Genomic DNA, 11,770 nt, shown 5'->3' on the forward strand with positions numbered 1-11,770 from the left:
ACAGTGGAATGTCCTGCAATTTAGGTGAAGACACAGAGGACCATGTTCTGTGGGGAGAAGCAGGGCTGTGTGTGTCTGAAAGGGCCTAGTCTGGGATCTCCAGGAGTCTGGCTGCAAAAGATCAACCTGTGGACCCCACCTTTCTGTCACAGGAAGAAGGAGCCACCCCTCGGATTTCTGAGTGCCTATAAGAACCTCAAGGCCTCTGTGGGCACTATTAACAAAATAAAACTAGAATGTAAAACTCCCAAATTGTGGATATAAAATCCAAGCAAAGTTAATTCATATTGAAAAAGAATAGAAAATTTAAAAACATAGCAAGAACATGTAAGAAACAAAACATAAAATAAGACGCAGAAAACCACCATCAATTATAATAAATGTGAATGGATTAAACTCTGCCATTCAAGGGCAAAGACTCTCAGATTGGATCAAAGAACAAAAATCTAGGGCATATCTAAAACATATGACACAGAGAGGTTAAATATACAGAGATGTGTTGATACATACCAGGCAAATGCAAACTTCAGTGGAAATATAAATGTTAGCATGGAGTCCAAGGCTAAAAGTATTAAAGATAAGCTGAAAGAGTAGCTGTAGCGTATATTTGCGATATTAAGATTTGATCAAGTTGGCATTTCAATAGCATTGGGTGAGGGTGTCAAGAATACCCAAATCTTAACCTAGAACACCCCTTCCTTAGAGATCTCCATGAGGGACAGCTATTGCTCTTTGTCTTCCCGACTGTCAGTTTGCATGTTTTGGGTGAGGATGGTCAATCAATAGGCTCCATCCTGTTGGCCATGGGATTGTTTTCAGGGATAGATACCATCCAAGTGACTCAATCAGATCCAACTGCAGAATTTGGGGGGACTCAACCTCACCGTGCACAAAACTACATTCATGGTTTTCCCCAAAGAGCTGAGTACTCTTCTCATGACCCCAAATTCAATAAAAGGTCCGACTCTCCATCCAATGAAGGATGTAAAACACAGCAGACATTTTTAACATCTCCCTCTCCCTCATCCACTGTCCAATCCATTACTAAGTCCCACTGATCTTATCTCCTAAATATCTCTCAATTCCATCTAGCTACCTCCATTTTTCACTGACCGCCCCCCTAGTTCAAGCTGCCAGGATCTTTTCCCTAGACTGTGAAAGTAGCCCCCTAATTAGTCTCCTTCCATACTTGCTTCTCTGTACATTTGTTCTATTTTAACCCATTATCCATGCTGCACTCAAAGCAATCTTTTTAAAATGGAAATCTGGCAGGATCAGAGGTTGAAAGTTGAGGGTGGTCTTTGGGTTGGGTAGGCAGAGTAGGCCTTGGGTTTTAGGTTCCAGTATGTTAATGGAGAGGAGTGGTTCTCAAAGTGTAGAGTGTGTTAGAGTCACCAGGTGGGCTTGTTAACACAGACTGTTGGGCTCCATCCTGGAATCTCCATTCAGCAGGTCTGGGGATGGGGGTAAGAACTTGTATTTCCAACACATTCTCAAGTCATGCTGATGTCACACTTGAGAACCACTGGTGGAGGCTTATTTTAATTTATCAAAAGTCTGCATTGGGGTATGGGTCTGCATTCCTAGCTAGCAGTGAAATGTTGCTTTGTCTTGCTTTGTTTTTTAAGGAGCTGTTTTATTTAAAATTCTGTTTTCGGAGAGAGAAAACCCAGATCGAACAATACAGGAAATCCATTGGTTCACCTACTTGAAAAATCCAGGTGAAGTCTGGCTTCAGGTACAGCTGGGTCCCAGTCCTCACACCATGTCATCAGAGGTGAGGTCACTGAGGTCTCTCCGCTCTGCTCCTGTCTCTGCTGGCCTTGTTCTCAGGAAACTACTCCCCTGTGGTGAGTGCCAGCAGCTCCAAGATTCTATCCTCAGCTCGGTAATCAAGGAGGATAATTGGAACTTAGGAAGGAAGTCCACCCAATAAAGAGAGAAGACAGGAAAACCTGCCAGTCCTAGTCGCAGATCTGGGTGGAGCAGAAAATGCAGCCTCCAGCATTCATAAGCACCAGCTGGCCCTTCCCTGGCTTTAGCGTTCAGATTCACATGACTGCCGGTTAAAAGGACACAAAAGCAAAACACAACAGGGAAAAAAGCCAACCAAAACTTCAATGGCACCTCCCGGCGCCTGACAGGAGCAATCAGAAAATATTTGGGGGGCAATTGTAGATATTCGAATATGGTAAAAATATTAGAGGGGATTAAATAATTAAGAAATTATTTTAAATTTTGGCATGTGAGATAAAGGTATTATATAAAGACATGATTTTATTTTTTAAACATCTGTAATAAACTACTTAGGGGTGAAATGTCATGATGTATATAATTTAAAATATTTCAGCAAAAAAAAAGGAGGAAAGGAGAAGAAATATGGCAAAACATTTATAAGTTTTCTTTCAAAGAGCCATTGCTGAGAGCAGGCTTTTGTTAAAGGGAAGTGTCTAAAAGTTTGAGGAGCCTGGGGCCTTTCAAGTCCTGAGAATGAAAAATAGGGGACAGAAACAGGTAGAAGAGTGAACAAGATATGGAGCCTGGGACCCTCACCACCGGTCACATTCTGTCCTCACTTAGGGGAGCAGAGACTCACTGCAAAGTCAGGAAGAACAGAAGCTCTGACTCCTGTCTCGTCATATTTCCAACCTTTGTCAATAGTGTTAGACCTGTCCCTCCCACAGACCGAAGTACACAGATCTTCCCCCGGCTGGTGGACCAGAGAGCGGGGCCGGGCGTCAGCCCCAGGGGACACCAGCCTGTGCAGGTGCAGACTATCTGCATTGCTCAGGAAAAGATTTTCAGCTCAGATGCCTGGACCTGGGCCACTCGGAGGCTCCCATCTGGATGACGAGGATGATGATGAAGCCATTATTGATCAGGAGGGTTCCTTTTCTGTGACAAGGGCACAGCCGAAGTTCAGACTCAGGACAGAAGGTGGCTGAGATGGCAGTCTCTCTCCAGACATCCACAAACAAACAAGCTGAGTAACAGTGGGGGTGCAGCGTCTGAGCCCATCCTTACAAGGTGCAGGAAGGACATTTGAGGGAGGGACTATGGGTGGGGTGAACGCAAAAGTGGGGACTGAGGGCAGAGTTCTCAGAAGGAAGGTGTCGGATTGATATGGGGAGAACGTTTTATCAGATGAAGCTGCCTGGTGGCAATAATTACTAACCCCGGATGTGTACGGGCCTCATACCAGACACTGTGCCAGTGCTGGACACGTCGCTTAGTTCGGGTTCCCCCAAAAGAGGCCTGAGTCAAGGACTCAAGGGCAAGTAGGTCATTCAGGAAGTGGAATAAAATACTGCTGGGGAGTGGAGAAAGGAGGCAGGGACTAGAACACCGCCCGTCAAGGGCACGTTTGTAGCCAGCTGCCAGCGGTACCACGTGGGCATCAGGAGCTTTAGCCCAGAAAGTGACATGAGGAAATGCGGGGAGTGCGCTCAGATGGGCCCCACTGGAGGGGAGCGAGAGCTGTGGGCACGTGCTGGGCATGAACCCAGAACTCGGGCTCCTCCCGGGTTCAGGCCAGCCTCAGGCAGCTCCAGAAATAAGCCTGCCGGTAAGATGGAGGGGGACAGACACCAACTTCCAATGTCAGCCAGAGCACATGGGGGATCCCATTTGAAACTTATGGTCAGGGTGCCTGGTGTCCGCTCCACACCCATCCAAACATTGCATCTCCTCAACAGTCCTACCAGGTGAATACAAATGCTAGTATCATTTCCATTTTTCAGATTGGAAAATGAGGCAGAGAAGAAACTTGCTCAAGTGGCAGAGCCAGGTTTTGAAGCCGGGCAGTCTGGCTCCAGGGTCTGTGCTGGAACGGGCTGTCCAGGGAGGGGACCAGTGGCCTGTCAGTGGAAGCAGTCATGCAGAGGTCCGAGAAAAACGTGGGAAGGTTCAGTGATTCCTACCAGAGACAGGGAGTAGGAGACAGCTAAGGTCCTTCCAGTGTTGAAGTCCATGATGTCATGCAGAGGCGGGGGCAGTATCTAAGAGACTGGTCCCGTCCTCCAACCTAGGAGGCTCCGATGCTGGAAGATGGGGAAGGGGGTGTCTCCTGAAGGAAACTTCTACTGAGTGGCCTCCAAGAGTTCCCTGGATACCTCCCCCTGAGCTCCACTGAGGACTCACCAGGCAATTAGCTGACACGTAGTTAGGGCCAGCTTGGGGACAGCTGGCCCCACACTCTCTCTCAGGGCTGTCACATCTGCCCTTGAGAGCCCGAACTCTGCTAGCAGAGCAGTCAGCCAGCCCTGAGGCCCTTGCCTTTCACCATTCCTGAGGGCCAGGAAACCTTTCGCCTCAGGGAGGCTTGGGGATGTCAGGACCCCACTGGACAAGGCTGGCTCCACCGCACCTCTTGGGCTGAAGCTCCTTATTTTTAAAATGGGGGCAGTGATGAGACAGCCTTTAAGATTCCTCCACCACCAAACTTCCATGACGGTGGGCTCAGACAAGGAGGTGGAGGCCCAGCCTGGGCTTCTAGAACAGTCCAAACGCTCTTTGTGCAACTGAGAACAGCACAGTTTGAATTGCAAAAAAGCCTGAATTATGGCATAATTATAATTGAAATTTTTCATTCAAGTGCATGAAGTATGGCAAATTAATTGTTAATCAAGTATTTATAAGAGGTCCCATGGATCTGCATTAATAAATAGGTCATTAATTTTCAACTGGCAAACTTTTATTTTATGCATAAAAACTGAATTGCTGAGTTTCCTTAAAAATTAGTTTTCATTAGAAGGCTTTCTACTCACTTCTACAAACTACCTAACTTGGCACATCGAGTCCAAGTGTAAACTGTGAATTCCAAATGAGTGGGGTCTGACCAACGGAATGCCACCACGCCTCGCCCTGAGACCTTGGCTCACCCTTTTCCTTCCTGGGAAACTTGACTCATGCATCCTTCCCCATGTGTGGAGTCAGGTCTTTGCAGCACCTGGGCTTAGGCTGGAAGATTAGCAAATCCACGTGAGCCAAGCAAAGTACAAAGACCCATTCTTCATTTGCAAGCAAGACAGTGGCACGTGGAGTGACTAGTGTGAACCCCAGACCTCAGAGCAGCAGACTCTGACGGCGCTGTTCAGGGAGAGGCTGAAGCTGCCAGAACTTAGAGCCATGGGTCGCCTGACCCGGGGATGAAACCCAGTCAACAAGCGTTTACCAAACACCTGCAAGAAGTGCCTACAGGGCACTAAGCTGAGCACAGTCAGGAACTTTGATCTCAAAGTCTGTACCACCTCTGAGGTAGGATGGAAGGGAATGCTTTTCCTGTGCAGCTGACTAGGAAAGAAATCCCAGAGAAATTCAGGGACTAGCTTTACGGTCGTGATGTCTGTGGCAAATTGGAGACTAGATTCAGATCTCTGGATTTTTGGGGTCACACCATCTCCCATCATGTGCACAATTGCCAAGACACAATGTGGTTTACTCATGTGAATTATAAAAATATTATTAATCGTATCTTCTCTTATTTAAAATGTACCATTTGATGTTTTGATATATGTATACATCCATGGAATTATCACCAAAATCAAAAAATGAACATTTCCACAACCTCTGAAAGTTCCCCCAGGGAACTATTGATCTGTTTTCTGTAACTGCTGATTACTTTGCATTTTCTTGAATTTTATATCATTGAACTAATACAGTATATACTTTTGGGGGGGGGGTCTGGCTTCTTTTTTAAAAAATTTATTTCTTAATTGACATGTATTGATTGTACATATTATGGGGTACAGAGTTGTATTTCAATATACGTATACAATGTTATGATGATCAAATCAGGGTAATTAGCATATTCATCATCGTAAAAATTTATCATTTCTTTGTGATGAGAGCATTTGAGGTATTCCCTTCTACTCATTTTAGGATATACAATAAATTACCGTTAATTATAGATGCCGAGCAATACTGTAGACCACTAGAACTTATTTTTGCTATCTAGCTGCAAGTTTGAATCCATTAACCAGCCTCTCCCTGTGCCCCCTTCCCTGCCTCTAGGAACTACAATTCTACTCTCTCCTTCTGTTTTAGCTCCCACAGAGTGAGAACGTGCAGTATTCACCTGTCTGTGCCCGACTTATTACATGTAGCGTAATGTCGTCCAGGCTCATCCGTGTGTGTTCTGGCTTCTTTCACTCAGCATAATTACTTTGAGATTCATCCATATTGGAGCATGTGCCAATAGTTCATATCTTTTGACTGCTGAGTACAACTTTATTGTATGGATATACCACCATTTGTTTATTCTTTCACCTTGATGCACTTTTGTGTTGTTTCCAAATTTTGGGATATTACACATGAAGCTGCTATGAACATTTGTGTACCAGTCTTTGCTTAGACATATGCTTTAATTTCTTTGGGCAAGTACATAGGAGTGGAATGCTTAACCATGTGGTAAGTGTACGTTTAACTGTTTCAGAGACCAACAAACTGTTTTTGAAAGTGGTTGTATCATTTTACATTCCTAGCAGCAGTGTATGAGAGTTCCAGTGGCTCCCCATCCTTATCAACACTTTTATTTATTTATTTATTTATTTATTATTTTTTTTGGTCTTTTTCGTGACCGGTACTCAGCCAGTGAGTGCACTGGCCATTACCTATATAGGATCCGAACCCGCGGCGGGAGCGTCGCTGCGCTCCCAGCACCGCACTCTCCCGAGTGCGCCACAGGCTCGGCCCCTTATCAACACTTTTAATTTTAGGCATTCTGATAGGTGTGTAATGTTATCTCATTGAGGTTTTAATTTGCATTTCCCTAATTACTAATAATGTTGAGCATTTTTTCACGTGCCTTTTCACCATCACATATCTTCTTTAGTGAAGTAGCTGTTCAAATCTTGTGCCCATTTTTAAATTGAGTTGTTTGTTTTCTTATTTTTGAGTTTTGAGAGCTCTTTATACATTATACATTTATACATCTAGGTAGAAGTCCTTTCTCAGATACATGATTTGCAAATATTTTGTGTCATTCTGTGGCTTGTCTTTGCATTTCTCATAGCTCACGAAGATTTATTTCTCATGTTCTATTGCTGAAGTTTTATAGGTTAAAATCTTTCTTGATTTGTTTATAATTGACATGTAATAAGTGCACGTTTATAAGGTACAGCAATGTTTCAGTACATGTATACATTGTATAAGGATCGAATCAGGATTGTTAGCATATCCATCACATAAACACTTATGATTTCTTTGTGGTAATAACGTTCAAGATCCCCTTTTCCAGCTTGTTAATATAGTTAGCTCTAGTTACCCTGCTGTGTAATAGAACACCAGAATTTATTCTTCCTATCTAACTGCTAGTTTATACCCATTGACCTACTTCACCCCATCTCCTCTCTCCCCCTACCTCTCCTCAGCCTCTGGTAACCACTATTTTACTTTCTACTTTAAAAAGTAAGGAGATTGCAACCCTCAGCACAGTGTTGTCTGCACCACGCTGAACCAGTGAGCGCACCGGTCACCCCCATATAGGACCCAAACCCGTGGCCTTGGTGCTACCAGAGCTGCACTCTCCCAAGTGAGCCATGGGGCGGCCCTAAAAAATATTTTTAATAGCTTTGTTGAGGTATAATTGATGTACCAAAAAACTGCACATATTTATAGTTTCTATTTTCTATGAGAATAAATTTTTTAGCTTCCACATATAAATGAGATCCTGCAGTATTTGTCTTTCTGTGCCTGGCTTATTTCACTTAACGTAATATCCTCCAGGTTCATTCACATTGCCACAAATGACAGGATTCCATTCTTTTTTGATAGTTGAATAGTATTCCACTGTGTATACATACCACATTGTTTTATTCATTCATCCATTGACGAACAGTTCAGTTGATTTCATCTCTTAGCTATTGTGAATAGTGCTGCAATAAACATGGGAGTGCTGATTTCTCCTCAATATACTAACTTCATTTTCTTTGGATATATACCCAGTAGTGAGATTGCTGGATCATAAGGTAGTTCTATTTTTAGCTTTTTGATGAACTTCCATACCGTCTTCCCACCTACTTTACGTTCCCACCAACAGTGTATGAGAGTTCCCCTTTCCTCACATCCTGGCCAACATTTGTTATTTTTTGTCTTTTTGATACTAACAAGTCTAACTGTGGTCAGGTGATATCTTATTATGGTTTTAATTTGTATTTTCCTGATGATTGATAAGCATTTTTCATAAATTTGTTGGCCATTTGAATGTCTTCTTTTAAGAAATGTCTATTCAGGTCTTCTGTGCATTTAAAAATCAGATGGTAATGATGATTGCTGTTGGGTTGTTTTGAGTTTCTTATGTACTTTGGATATTAGCCCGTTGTCAGATGTATAGTTTGCAAATACTTTCTCCCACTCTGTAGGTTATCTCTTCAGTGTTGTTGATTGTTTCCTTTGATACGGAGAAGCTTTTTAGTTTGATTGAGTCCCATTTGTCTATTTTTGTTTTTGTGACTGTGCCTTTGAAGTATTATTCAAAAAAACCCTTGCTCTGTCCAACGTCATAAGCATTTCCCCTGCATTTTCTTCTAGTAGTTTCAGTTCCGCATCTTAAAGTGTTTAACTCATTTTGATTTAGTTTCTGTACATGGTGAGAAATAGGGGTCTAGTTTCATTCTTCTACATATGGATATCCAGTTTTCCCAGAACCATTCATGGAAGAGTCTGTCCTTTCCTCGATGTGTATTCTTGTCACATTTTTCAAAAATCAGTTGGCTGTAAACACATGGTCTTTCTGTTCCATTGGTCTATGTATCTGTTTTTGTGCTAGTACCATGCTGTTTTGGTAACTATAGCTTTATGATATTTTTTAAAGTCAGGTAGTGTGATGCCTCCAGCTTTGTTCTTTTTGCTCAAGATTGCTTTGGCTATTTGGGGTCTTTTGTGGTTTCATACAAATTTTAAGATTGTTTTTCTATTTCTGTGAAGAATTTTATTGGTGTTTTGATAGGGATTGTGTTGAAGCTGTGATTGCTTTGGGTAGTATGGACATTTTAACAATATTAATTCTTCCAATACATTAACAAAATATTTTTCCATTTATTTGTGTCTTCTTCAATTTCTTTCATCAATGTCTTATAGTTTTCATTGTAGAGACCTTTCATCTCCCTAAATAAATTTATTCTTATGTGTTTAATTTTTTTAATAGCTATTGTAAGTGGGATTGCTTTCTTGATTTGTTTTTCAGATAGTTTGCCATTGGTGTATAGAAATGCTGATTTTTTTTTTTTTTTTTTTTTTTTTTTTTTGCAGCTGGCTGGTATAGGAATCTGAACCCTTGACCTTGGTGCTACCAGCACCATGCTCTCTCAAATGAGCTCCAGCCAGTCATCTCCCTTTAGCATTTCTTGTGAAACTAGGCTGGTGTTAATGAATACCCTCAGCTTTTGTTTGTCTAGGCAAGTCTTAATGTTTGAAGAAAGCTTTGTTGAGTACAGTATCCCTGGTTGGCATTTTTTTCCCTTCAGCACTTTGGATATATCAACCCAGTCAATCCTGGCCAGTAGGGTTTCTGCGGAGAAAATCACTGAAAGCTGTACTGAGGCTCTGTTGAGTATGTTTCTTTTCTCTTGTTGCTTTCAGTATTCTTTTTTTGTCTCCAATTTCTTTTTATTTTTTGATGGCTGGCTGGTACAGGGATCCAAATTCCTGACCTTAGTGTTATCAGCACCACACTCTAGCTAAGTGAGCTAACCAGCCAGCCCTACTTGTTTTTGATTTTTGATAATTTGATTATGATGTGCCTTGAGGAATTCCTTTTTGTGTTGAATTTGACTGGTGACTTCTGCACTACCTATATCTGAAAGCTGTTGTATTTTTCCAGATTTGGAGAAATTTCAGCCATTATTTCTTAAACATGCTTTCTAGGCCTTTTTCTCTCATCTTCTTCAGGAACTCTTATTATACATAAGTTAGTTTTCTTGATAGTGTCCCAATAGTTTCCATAGGCTTTCTTCCTTCCTTTTTCTTTCTTTCTTTTTTTGTTCTGTTCTGATTGGGTAATTTTAAGTGTTGTGTCTTAAAGCTCACTGAACCTTTGCCAGTACATTTGTTGGACATACTATTCTTCCACAACTCAATTGGTTTTGTTGAAAATCAGGTGTCTGTATATGTGAGGGTCTATTTCTGGATTCTTTGTTGTGTTCCATTGATCTATTTACTCTTGTCATGTTAATATTACACTGTTGTAATTGCTGTAGCTTTATAACAAGTCTTGACCTTAGGTAATTTTAGTTCTCCAACTTCATCTGTCTCAAAGATGTTTGGATTATTCTAAGTTCTTTACATTCCCACATAAATTACACAATCAGCTTTTCAATTTCTACCCCTCAAAAGGTCTGTTGGGATTTTAACTGGAGTTGACTTTGATTGGAATAGATCAATTTGGGGAGAATTAAGACAACCTTGCACTCTTGGGTTAAACTCTCCTTGGTCAGGATATATTATCCTCATAATATATTATTGGATAATATTTGCTAAGATGTGGTTAATAATTTTTATATCTATGTTCATGAGGGATATTGATCTGTATTTTTCTTGTAGTGTTGTTAGTCTGGTTTAGGTAGTAGAGTAATGGTGACTTCATAGAATGAGTTGAGAAGTATTCCTTTCTCTTTTAGAGTTTGTGTCAAATTGGTACTATTTTTTCCTTAAACATTTGTTAGAATTCACAAGTGAACCCATATGGGCCTGGAGTTTTCTCCCTTGTGGGAAGTTTTAAACTACAGTTTTGATTTCTTTAATTGATTTAGGACTATTCAGTTTATTGATTTCTTATTGAGTAAGCTTTGATACTTTGTGTGTCTTTCAAGGAGTTTATTCATTTTATCTAAGTTATCAAATGTGTTAACATAAACTCATTCATAACACTATCTCCTTATCCTGTATTCTTATTCAGCATAAGAATACAATACCTTGCTGTGTTCTATTGGGCAGAAACAAGACAGTGTTATCCAGCTTCAGACTTTATTTCTGCACTCACACCAGCCACAAAGGCCACCCAATTACTTCTTCTTTACTCCAGAGAGCAGCAAATATATTGGCATGACCCTGGGCTCACTCAGCTGACACTCTGGTGGGTGGCTTCTTCACTATTTTGCTCTTGAATCACTACCTGGGCCCAGTGCTATGAGACCCGGGCTCCCCTTTTGGGACACCCACCTGTGGGTCATGAGAAAGGCTGTTGGAGAAGACCTCTCTATCTACTAGGGTATGTGACCTAGGAGGGAAGGATCCTCATTTTGGAGAAGAATCACAGTGTACACCTGGAATTCCTGAGTGAGATATGTGGGTTGGTTGTATTAGTCCATTTTCTGTCACTGGTGGCTTTATAAGGAGACCAAATATGCACATTAAGATGCTCTTCCTCAGCCTCTTGCCATGTGATACTGTGCGTCACTATAGAACTCCACAGATAGCCCCTACCAAGAAGGCGGCCCTCACCAGGTGCACCTCCTCAACCTTGGACTTCCAGCCTCCAAAACTGTAAAAAATGAATTTCTTTTCTTTGTACATTACCCAGTTTCAGGTATTCTCTTATAAGTTGCCCCAGAATCATAAGCCAAATAAGCCTCTTTTCTTTATAAATTACTCAGTCTCATGTATCCTGTTACAGAACACAAAAATGGACTCAGACAATTCCTGACCATAGAAACCAGGAAAGACAATGACTCATTGTTTCAAGCCACTAAGTTTGGAGGTGATTTGTTATCAGGCAACAGGTAGACTAATACATTACCAATATGCAAAGTGACAAGTGCTCCAGTGGAAAAGG

This window comes from Cynocephalus volans, chromosome 8 (genome assembly GCF_027409185.1).
Source record: "Cynocephalus volans isolate mCynVol1 chromosome 8, mCynVol1.pri, whole genome shotgun sequence".
In the NCBI taxonomy this organism is placed as follows: domain Eukaryota; kingdom Metazoa; phylum Chordata; class Mammalia; order Dermoptera; family Cynocephalidae; genus Cynocephalus; species Cynocephalus volans.